Source organism: Elephantulus edwardii, unplaced genomic scaffold, assembly GCF_000299155.1.
Source record: "Elephantulus edwardii isolate Elephantulus edwardi_28Jun2011 unplaced genomic scaffold, EleEdw1.0 scaffold00008, whole genome shotgun sequence".
NCBI classification, from domain to species: Eukaryota; Metazoa; Chordata; class Mammalia; order Macroscelidea; family Macroscelididae; genus Elephantulus; species Elephantulus edwardii.
In genome coordinates, this window is record NW_006399758.1 from 5585716 (window position 1) to 5598003 (window position 12288).

The following is a 12288-nucleotide window of genomic DNA, read 5'->3' on the forward strand; positions in this document are numbered from 1 at the left end:
GCGGGGGAAGAAGAACAAACTGGGGAGGAGGGTAGAGAGAATGGTGCAGCAATGAAGGAATGAAAACCCAAAATCCCTGTAAATGTTCATTAGAACTAATAAAATTTAATAAAAAAAGGTATTATCTTACATTTATATTTCAATTGAAATTTTCCTTTCCATTATAAAGCAGTTTACTTTTTCCATAAACTGTTTTCATTCCTATCTTTTGCACCTATTTCTATTATACTATTGGACTTTTACTTGTGGATTTTTAGAAGTCTATTTCATGTCATGAGTTTTGTTTTTACTATAATATTAGTTACTAGTGCCAAATTTTAATGTAAACTACTGACTTTGGTTTTAATATAACGTCTCAATACTGATTTACTAATTGTGGCAAAGGTATCATAGTGACCCAAAATATAGATAAACAGACCACAGATGTTGTTGTTGTTGTGCTGTCAAGTCGCCTGCGACTCATAGCAACCTTAACAACCCTAAACCCTGCTCTATTCTGTGTCAATCTCACTGTCTCTGACACATTTCTCCCCATTACCCCAGTCACTGAATCAATCCATCTCATAGTTCCTCTCCTCCCTCTCCCTCCACTCTTCCAAGCATTGGTCCCTCCTTGCAACATGTCCAAACGATGTCAGATGAAGGTTCAGAATCCTTGTCTCCAAGGAGCAACCTGGTTTAACCCTCTGCAGGATGAACTTGTCCGTTCTCTTAGCAATCCATGGTATATTCAATATTCTTCTCCAACACCACTGCTCAAAGATATCAGTTCTCCTTCTATCATCCCTACTTATTGTCCAGCTCTCTGATGCATTGCAAGTGATTGCAAAGACCATGGCATGTATCAGGCACATCTTAGTCTTTAGACTGACATCGTTGCTCTTCCGTACTTTGGACAGGTCTCAAACAGCAGACTTTCCCATCTCAACACTTTTTTTAATTTCCTGGCTGCTGGTGCCAGGAGTGTTGATTGTGGAGCCAAGCAAACTAAAGCTGTGAACTATCTCAATCTCCTCACCATCTAGCATGATGATGCCAATTGGCCCACTGGTGAGAATCTTTGTTTTCCTGATGTTGAGTCTCAATCCATAAAGAAGGCTACAGTCCTTGATCTTCTGCACCAGCGCTTCAGGTCCTCCTCAGTTTCAGGAAGCAGGGTTGTGTTTTCTGCATAAGGCAAATTATTTATGAATCTTCCTCCAATCCTGATGCCACATTTCTCCTTATAAAGTCCAGCCTCCTGGATAATCTGTTGTGCTTATAGATTAAAAAGTATGGAGATAGGCCATATCCCTGGCATACAGCCTTCCCAATTTTGAACTATGCAGTGGTTCCTTGCTCTGTTATGATGACTGCCTCCTGGTCCATGTATAGATAGGTTTCATATTCACACTATCAAGTGTTCTGGGATTCCCATTCTTATATGACAAGGGGTTTTGGAATAATAATAATAATGTGCATATTATAAATTTTTTAATCCATGACTCCATTTAGCTTTGGCACCTCACTTTCCAAATTTGCAAAGTCCAAGAAAGACGATTTCTTATGTATTATTTTTATAATTGTTATGATTCTTTATCAATCCAAAGCTAAGCAATTCTTTTAATTATAATCCAGCCAAATTGTGCCCTTTTGGTATTTCTCATTTATTCTTGATTTTTCGAGTCATTAAGAAAAATCAAGGGTAATTGCCTCACTCTTAATTTTTTTATTGGCATGGATGAAGAGTATAATATTACAGATCCTTTGTTTTTCCAGTTTCTCCTTGCTACATGCATACCTTCATTTTAGAATGGAAATGCAAAATCAATTACAGAAAGCTTATGCTAACTTGGCAATCTGATTTTTATCCCAATCTTATTTTAGTGGACTCCTTCGGAAATGTTTCCACCTTTTCTAGCATAATGTTTTTTTTCCTTCTTGACAACATTCCCAAAGCATATAAAATGTAGCTTCACCGTCTTTACCTCTAAAAAGTACATGGTTGCACTCAGCAAGATGGATTGGCACAGTGACTATAACAATGGGATCAATCAAGTCAGAAACTGTGAGGATGGTAGAAGGATAGGGCAAGGCTAAGACTGGTTGTTCTCAGGGTCACTTTAACACAAAATCAACCTGATATCAGAAATATTTGATGCATAGCAGCTAACAAAATCAATAACATGGTGAAAGTAAAATAAGACAGATCACTCCTTTGAATCACATAAAACTAAGATTCCAAGTTATTTCTCTAAATGTTTGTCAACATTTTCATACTGCACTAGTTTTGAGCAGATATAAGCCTAGTAGCTGGTAGGTATCTTGTACCTAAATTATATCAGGTCTCAAGTCTAAGATTAAACAAACAAACAAACAAACAAAAACACACAAGCAAAACTTATGAAATTCATTGCTGCAGTGTTAGAAACAACTAAAAGTTGTGCCTCAGTGTGGTTTTTTTAGTAAATCCCACAGGAGATTGACCATCTTGAGCCACTGGTGGATTCGAACTGCCTGAGAGGTGCTGCATTTGGGTTATCAGTGTAACTTCCTTTAGATTATGCTGAGCTCCCTATCGTAACGGTCTACCCATTACAATAATGCCCAGAGTTCTAAAAGGTAAACAGATCATTTTGGCATAAACAGATGTCTTTGTTAACTTTGTTGTTAGGTTCCGTGAACTTGTAACCAATTCAAAGCTGACCTTCCAATGCGTTTTCAGAGGCTGTAAATTGCATGAGAAGAGACTGCCTGTCTCTCTCGTAGACTGGTTTGGATTCAAACCGCATACCTTCAGATTGGCAGCACAGTCTCGTACCATGGGGCCATCAGAACTCCCTGGTTCACTATGGATGATTCAAAAGTGTTTTTAGGAAGAGTTAAACTGAGAACATTTTTAATTAGCTGTAAAGCTTCTGAGGATTGAAATAGCTAACTGATACTACACCATTTCTGAGTATGGTAGGCAGAAATATGAATGTTTAGCATCTCAAATACTGTGCTTTTGAGGAATTAACTAGCTAGTCATTCAATCTTTAAGCATTATTGCAGCAAGACTCACATTTGAATTTTTAAAATGATTATGAAAAGGCTAAAGGCTGAGAATAAACCTACATTTCTCTACCACTGTCATGGGAAAAGGAAAACCTTAATTACAATGCTTGTCTTTGAATAATATTTCAGTTGTAACAGCACAGTTTTTTCCAATTTTGCATGATAAGAGCATTAATATTTATTCATATTCTATGACCTTTACATAATTCTCTTGGGCACTATTTTCCAAACTATGATGTTTGCTCTTTTTTCCCCTTCACTCTTTAATACGTACCACTTATGTACTTCCTGCTACTCCATATTTTATGAACTCTACGATGATTATGTAATGAGTTAGGATGAAACTCTGGCTCAGACTCTTCTTTTCCACTGTTTTAAAATGTTCTGAAGGGAACCAATACTCATTATCTATTAATTAAAACAAAGATTAATCAACTTGGGTATTTTTAAAGCAGATTTTATTTGAAAACAAATATTTGAATCAAAACAAACCATAACTACCTCTGTATGAAAGTCAACGAAGGTTTAAACTACAGTGAGAGCATCTGATCACTGGTTTCCAAAGTCTGAACACGGGAGCAGGAATTTACTGTAAAGAGGTAATAGAGATTGTGTTGGGTGGATGGAAATACTCACTGTTATTGCTTATTAATGGATAAACAATTGCATGCAATTGCTACAATTCTCAAATTGAGTGACATCAGTGAAAATGGCACAGTAGGGAATTCCCAAAGTCCATCTTTCTATGAAAGCTAATAAAAACTGTTAGGATCAACTTTACAGGGAGATTGGAAAGAAAGGAACAGCTTGAAACAACCAGGGGAATATTTTATCATGAAAAAACCAGATGAACCTTTGCAAGAAAGCTTTGGGGAATTCTAACTTATTTTAGCCCATTCTCCCACTCCCCAGCTTGAGGGTAGTTTTAATAACAGCCTTTATTCCTAGTACAAGTACTCATATGACATGGAGCTGAACAGAACTTATTCTTGACAATTGTGCTTATTTGTTTTAACTCACTTGGTGACATTTTGAAGGACGAACTCAGAGGTCTTACTTTGTTATCTTGCCTAACATGAATATCTCCCAAAGCTGAAGTGACTAACCACAAGTATTTATCAAAACATTTAAAGTTGCTGCCATCTAGGTCCACTGATACTTTGAGAAAGCAATAGACTAATAACAACTAATAACCAACTAATAACTCGTGGCTTAGAAGTGAGGAGTTGTGCTGCCAATCCAAAGACATGTTGTTCGAATCCACTAGTTGCTCTGCTATCTATCAATAGAAAGTAGTAATTAAATATGCTCCTAAGGAAGACTTGAAAGGAAATTGTGAACATGTGACTGGTCAATGGAGGAAGAGTGAACCTTTTTATGCAAAGTATCTAATTATGTTCAAATTTATCATGGAAGGTGAAATTGTAAGTAATGAGCTTGGATCCTTGATTGAGGAGATTTCTAAGAAGATCTTAAAAGAGTTGCTTGCTTTCTCTTTGTTATTTATGATAAAATGTGGGAGGAAAGGGATAGGTTTATAAATGAAAATGAAAACAGAACTTAAATTTTTGGAAAATTAGTTATCCATATTGCTGCAGAAAGTGATGGACTGCAGTATTAAATATGGATTGAAACTCAACATCAAGAAGACAAAAATTCTCACCACTGAGTCAAAGGCCAACACCACAGTAGATGGAGAAGAGCTTGAGATAGTTAACAATTACCTCTTTCTCAGCTCCACAATCAACATTCTTCACACCAGCAGTCAGGAAATCAAAAGACCAATTGGGTTAGGATCTCTCCAGAGTACTGAAGAGCTAAGAAAGATGTCAGTTTAGAGACTAAGATGTGTCTGATCCAGGCTGTGGTCTTTATAATTACTTGTTATGCATAAAAAGAATTGGACAATTAATAAGGATGACAGAAAAAGAACTGATGCCTTTGAGTTGTGATGCTGGAGAAGAGTATTGAACATTCCATGGACTGCCAAGAGAACAAACAGGTCTGCCCTGGAGAGAGAGAAACCAAATTGCTCTTCTGAAGGAAGGATATTGAAGTTCCATCTCACATACTCTGGTTATGTTTCCAGGAGAGACTAGTCCTTAGAGAAGGATATCATGCTTTGAAAAATGGAGGAACAATGCAGGTAAGGAAGACACTGGATGAGACGGATTGACACAATGACTGAAGTAATAGAGGTAGATATGTTGGAGACAGTTAGATTAACATAGGATAGAACAGAGTTCAGAGCTATTGTGCGTGGAATTGTTATGAATCACAGACAACTTGCTGAGATATAGCAACACCAACATTTAAACTATCAGCTCTAAAAAACAAAATAAAATCACAGTTCTACAGCTTTCTCAAATGGGGAAGCCTTTAACTCCTAGGCTTTAGAGGCTGTTGATGGTCTCTTAGGTCTCAAAGTGTGGAATCATAGCCCCTGAGTTTCAAAGAGTAGAACCACAATCTTCTGAGTTTCAGAGAATCTAATCTCCACCAATTTAATCCACTTTATGGATATGCCAAGTAGACGGAGCCATCACTCAATGATGAATGGACAGATGTGCCATGTCCAAAAGGCAAGAGAATTGAGCCTGCCGGGCCTAAGAGAGTGAGGTCACAAATCGCAGGGACTAGGAGAACGGTGCCTCTCAAAGACATGGGGGCAAGATTACCAGGCCTATGGGCCTAGAAAGTGCAATCTCTGTTCAAGGTTAAGGACTCTCTATTTGGAGCGTGGAGAGCATAATCAGCACTCAGTGTCCATAGGTGATCAGGGAAAACGGAAGTTAAGGTAATCTGTTCTGCTAGGTATTGAGCATGCCATCCTTTGAGAAGCCCTGGTTAAGCAGGTGTTCAGTGCTCATCTATTAACCAAAATGTCATCAGGTCAGATCTACAGGTCTTTTATGACAGAACAGCATTGGGAGCCCTGCAAGGCAGTTTCACCCTGCCACGAGTCAGAAACAATTGAAAAGCAATGGGTTTGCCAGTTTAGGTGCCTATTATCCTTTCATTATCTCCAATTTAAAATATAAATCTCTACATTATACCTGTTATCCCACTGTACTTTAGAATCAGATAATTAGTATTCTAGATTTCACTAGCTCATAGATAGATAAAGGAGAGTTTTGCCTCAGGCTGTAATAGGTTTAAAGTCTCACTCACACTAAATTTAATGGTTAAGAAGATAGAATTTTTGACTTGTAGTAGACTTTTAAAACCCATTATTAAGTGTCTTATAATGTTTAAAAGCATTATAGCAAAATGCACAAAAACTTAAAAGTCAAAAGTCAAACAAATGCTTGGCATTCCTCATACAAAAGAACAGAAGAATAAACATTTTAAAACTTGTGATAGTCAGGATTTCAATGGGCAAACTACTGACTGATACAGGAAGCACAAAAAAAAGCTAGAAAGTCTGCAAAAAATAATTGGTTAATGTTCAACGATTTCAGGAGGAAGCTTATGACCAATAATCAATGGAAGTGAAGGAAGAAATTGAAACTGCACTGAAGACATTGGCCAAAAACAATATTTAAGAAAAAAAATGGAATAAAAGTTGAGGCGATTCAACAAGCAGATGTAATATAGGAAGATCTTAATTGTTTTTGTGAAGCAATTTGGAAGGAGTATCCTGACCAATCAATGAGAAAATGTCTATACTTGCCTATTCCAAAGAAAAGCGACTAGATAGAATGTTGAAATATTGAATAGTGTTACCCTGATAAGAAGTAAATTTTTTCTGGGAATGAAAAAATATTTGTAAAAATTGTTGCAAATAGATGCAAAAATAGTTATCAGAGATTAAATTAGGATTCAGTAAACTATATGAAATGAGAAAGATAATTGTTGAAGTCAAATGGATCTTGACTTAAAGCACAGAAAATCAGAAAGATGTATGGGTACCAATGGGGAAAATGGGAGTCTATAGAATTTGCTTATCTGGTAACCTGTACATAGACCAAGAGCTAGTGGCTTGAAAAAAGCAAGAAGATATTACAGAATTGAAAACAGGCAAAGGTATATGTCAGAGCCATATTCTATTACCATGGTTATTTAATATGTATGCTGAAGAAATAATAACAAGCACCTGGATTATATAAAGAATAATGGAGCACCAGTATTCAAAGATGACTTCCGCCTTCAAGATGCAGATTACATACCTTACATGCTGAAAGTGAAGAGAACTTGAAGCACTTACTCACAGATTATGCTCAAAATCCCTAGCCCTAAGAGAGATGCAAATTAAAACAACTATGAGATATCATTTCACCCTAGTCAAAATAGCAAAATGTAACAGAACAGCAAGCAACAAATGCTGGCGAGGTTGTGGAGAAACTGGAACCCTGATTCACTGTTGGTGGGAGTGTAAAATGGTGCAACCCCTGTGAAAGCAGTATGGCGCTTTCTCAAAAAGTTGCAAATAGAGATACCATTTGACCCAGCAATTCCACTACTGGGAATATACCCTGAAGAGACCATAGCTGACATCCAAGCAGATATATGCACACCCATGTTTATTGCAGCTTTGTTCACAATAGCAAGGAGTTGGAAACAACCTAAGTGCCCATAAACAAACGAATGGCTAGAGAAGCTGTGGTATATTCGCACAATGGAATACTATGCTGCATTAAAAAACAAGGAACTCATGCAATATTATTCAAAATGGTTGACTCTGGAGAACATTATGCTGAGTGAAATATCCCAGTCACAAAAGGACAAATATTACATGATGCCACTGTTGTAGAATGGGACTGTCCTTGGGGTTAGGGAGACACTGAGTAAGATGGGTTCAATAATGTATACTGCACTGAAACAGAGGAGGGAGAAAACCGTCTAAAAGAGAGATATAACTAGGTATTTCTGTCATCACAGGAGACTAGAGCGAGGGCTGCATGGTGGAGGGGACCTGGGGGAGGGTTTGTAAAACAATGAAAGAATCTTTTCTTTTACTTTTCCATAATTTTTGACTCATGTACTTATAACTTGTTAGTCAAATTTGTGTCTTCTAGGTTGCAACACCCCCATGATACATCTTCAAGGATATGAACATGTACGGCCAAGCACAATCAATAAGAGTGCATCTAAATTCCAAAATCAATCTCCATAATAGTCTATGTGTTTCCTACTGCCAAAGGGGCCCTTTAGAGTAGTGAGAGAAGACCTTCACCCTGAAACCCACAGCGTCCCTTTTCAGCAGGAAGTAGCTAAGAGAATACGCCATCCCCTTTTCCTTATGACTCAGGGTGAAGTCTCTCTTAGGGAGGAGTGATAGGGAATGGCAAAGGACACACAGACAAAGAAGATTAATCAGAACTGGCTTTGACAAGCACTGTGGCATTTGGAAAAGAACAAACTGGGAAGAGGGTAGAGAGAATAGTGAAACAATGAATGAATGGAAACCCAAAACCTCTGTAAATGTTTATGAAAATTAATAAAATATAATTATAGAAAAAAAACCATAGAAAAAACAAAAAAACTTCACATGTGGACCTATAGCTAGGTGGAGAAAAAATATAAGTTGCCTTGGGCTTCATTTTATTTATATACACACACATTCAAGACCTGTGGATAAAACAGTAAGGAAATCAGATGATATATTGCATTGGCAAATTTTACTACAAAAGAACTACTTAAATGGCAGGAGAAGAATCAATCCCTTTGATCTGTGATGTTGGAGAAGAGTACTGAATATCCCATGGACTTCCAAAAGAACAAACAAATACATCTTGGAGAAGACTCAGCCAGAGTACTCCATGGAGACAGGGAAGTTGAAGCTTCATCTCACAAACGTAGTATGTTGCTAGAAGAGGCTATTCCTTGAAGGGGGACATCATCCTTGGAAAGGTGGAAGCTCAGTGAAAGAGAGGAAGCCAATAAATTGAGCAGACACGGAGACTGCTACAACATGTAGGAGTGATATGGGCTATAATGTGTTAGGAAGTGTGAGGATGGCGCAGGGTTCAGATCTGTTGTCCACAGGGTCACTGTGGGTCATATATGACTTGACAGCACCTAACAACAACAACAATATAGAAAAACTGTGTGTATATGCCAATTGAGTCTTATCTCAATCAGTTGTTTTATCCTGCTTGCCTGGGGGCTTTGGGTTGAAGCGGATACTCTCATGAGACACTTCCTTCTTGAACAATAAAACCCTTAGGGTCCTGACTTGGTTTCTTGGACTAGTCTTGCAGGAGTTACTGAGTGATTACAATGTCACCTTACCTGGTGAGAAAGACTTTTTCCAATATTATAAATAGTCAAGAATACTGGGGGAAGGGAAAAGAGGGGGAGGGAAGAAAATATTCAACAATTAATGAATAAAAATGTAAAAAAAAAAGAAAGAAAGAAAGAGAGAGAGGTGGGGAACCACCCAAAACAAACAAACAAAAGAAAAAGAACTCTTTAAAGTGTTGAAAAAGGAAGGATGACACTTTAAGAACTAAGACATGATTGAAAAAAGTGATGATATTTTTGCCCAAGTGATACGCTTGCAAGGAAGGCTGTTGAAGAAGAACTGATGCATTTGAATGGTGATATTGATGAATATTGAATATACCATGAACTGTCAGAAGAATACATGAATCTGCCTTGGAAAAGTTCAGCCCATATGCTACTTATCAGGAAGAACATTAAGTCTTCATCTCACAAACTTCAGACATGTCCTTGGAGGGTCCAGTCCCTGGAGAAGGTCATTGGACGTGTTAGGGTAGAGCACCAACAAAACGGAGGAAGACTGTCAGAAAAATAGATAAGCTCAACAATAGGCTGGAGCACAGCAGACATTGTGAATATGGTGCAGGACTAACTAGTGTTTCTTACTGTTGTACATAGAGCTGCTATAAATTTGAAATGCCTTGAATCAGCTAACAACGGTCTAAGTCTTGGGCTTGTGTGATCATGTGAATGTATTTTACGTGTAGGAAGGATATAAAGTTTGTTGAGTGAAAAGTAGCTCCTGAAAAAATTTAATGTATCCCTTAGAAATACATGCTCTGAGCACTGTGCTGGGGTGGTGGGGTGAGGCATCCTCAGGCACCATGGTTAAAGGTCATAGCCGCTAGTTGAAAGGTTGGTGATTCAAACCCATTAAGTTGGTCAGCCTACTTCCACAAAGACTGCAACCTTGGAATTTCTATGGTAAGGAAAAAGTAGAACTTTCCTTCAGATACACTTTGAACCAATTGTATTAAATATATTCAAAGATTTAAAGGAAAATTTTGGCAAAGGAATGCAGTGTCTCACCAAATAGAAAATATTCATAGAGCAACAGAAATTACAAAAATCAAACAAATAAAAATTAAAGGTAAGGTAATTGAGTTTACTATGTCATAAGATTCAAGAGGGGAAAAAAATGAAGAAAATCAACAAAGACTGAAAAACTTTTGGAAGCCATCATGTGCACCAAGACACATATAATGGTGATAGCAGAAGAGAAACAAAAAAGAATTTCTATAGAAACAATGGCTAAAAACTTCCCAATGTAAGATAAATACAAAGATCTACATTGATAAAGACTGTAATTACATTAACAAAACACAAAAAGGCAAATATTGATGTCAGCAAGAGAAAAAGAACTTAAATACAATACATCTTCAATAATGTTCACAGCTAATTTCTCATCAGAAACCAACCATGGAGGCCAGGTGGCAATGGAATAATAGATTGATATTACTTAGAAGAGGGAGACCTATTAACCACTAATTACATATACAGATAAACTAATCCTCCAAAACTGAAGTATAAATTCAAACACTTTAAGATATGCATAAGCTAGGAGAATTTATTATTAACATCTACATGTCAAGAAATCCTATGACAAATACTTCATGTTAAGAAAAAAGGACAGTAGATTGTAACTTAACTTGATGTCCATATAGGAAGAATTTTGATCAAAGTAACTATATCAATTAATTTAAAATTAAAGAATTCTTATTTTTAGTCCATAATTCTATTTTATTATATGATTGAAAAAGCAATTATAAAAGTCATATTTCTGTATTGATAGGTATGCAATGTAAAAGATGTAATTTGAGATAGTAGGAATATAACAAGAAATCAAATTACATAGAAGTACTGTTTTTGTACATTATGATCAAACTATCATTTTAAATCTCAAATAGATATTAACTATTAATTAATAACTCCAGAAAAGAAAAGTAAGTAGAAGTGTAATAAAACAATAACAAAGGAAATAACATTATTAAATAACATTATTCTGGAAATTATTTGAAAAAAAAGGAAATCTTTTAGAAACTCAAGTAGAAAAGTAGTATAAAGCATATTGAGAAAAAAATGGCAAATGATGCAATTTCTTATCCAACAATTACATTAAATGTAAATTAATGAAACATTTCCATCCAAACACAGGGATTTAAACAGTACTTTAAAAAATATGACCAATTATGTGCTTTTCCAAGAGTAAGCCTTGAACTTAAAGGGAAATGATGGAAAATATTACACGTAAATAACAGAGACGAGTAGAGAGCTGGAGTGGTAATACTAATGCCAGGATAAATAAGTTGAAGACAAACACTCTTAGAAGAGACATAGGCTATTCAGAATGATGGATATGTCCATCTACCAAGAGGTACAATTTTAAACATAAATTCACTTAACAGTATAATCTGTATAATCTATACAGCAAAAACTGACTGAGTAAAAGTAAAAACTGACGGGATCAGTAACACAAATTGAAGAATTTAATATCTCACTTTCAGTAACTGATAGAACCGCTAGACAGAACAGCTGTAAAATCTGTAAGAAAATTCAACTTTACTGTCGAACTATTCCCCTACAATTTTTTTAAAGTACACATTTTTCACAAGTATATATGAAACATTCTTCAAAACAGCTCACATACTTAGCCACAGAAAATGTTTCAATAAATTTTGAAATATTTGAATCATACAATGTTTCTTGACCATAACAGAATGAAGCTTGGAATCAGTAACAAAGAGAAATCTAGCTAATTCAGAAATACATGCAAATTAAAGAACACTTCTTAAATATTAAATGAGTGAAGGAAGAAATCACTACAGATATCCAAGTATATATGAGAATAGATAAGATCCATTGAAAATACTACTTGGAAATTTATACCTGTAAATCCTTAGAGTTGTATATTAACAGAAAATATTTTGTTTTCTGAATATAAAAAATTTTGCCTATGAAACTATCAGCACAGACATTGTGTTGTAGAAAATGTAAGTTAGAATGAATCTGGGAGGGTTCCATCTTCTT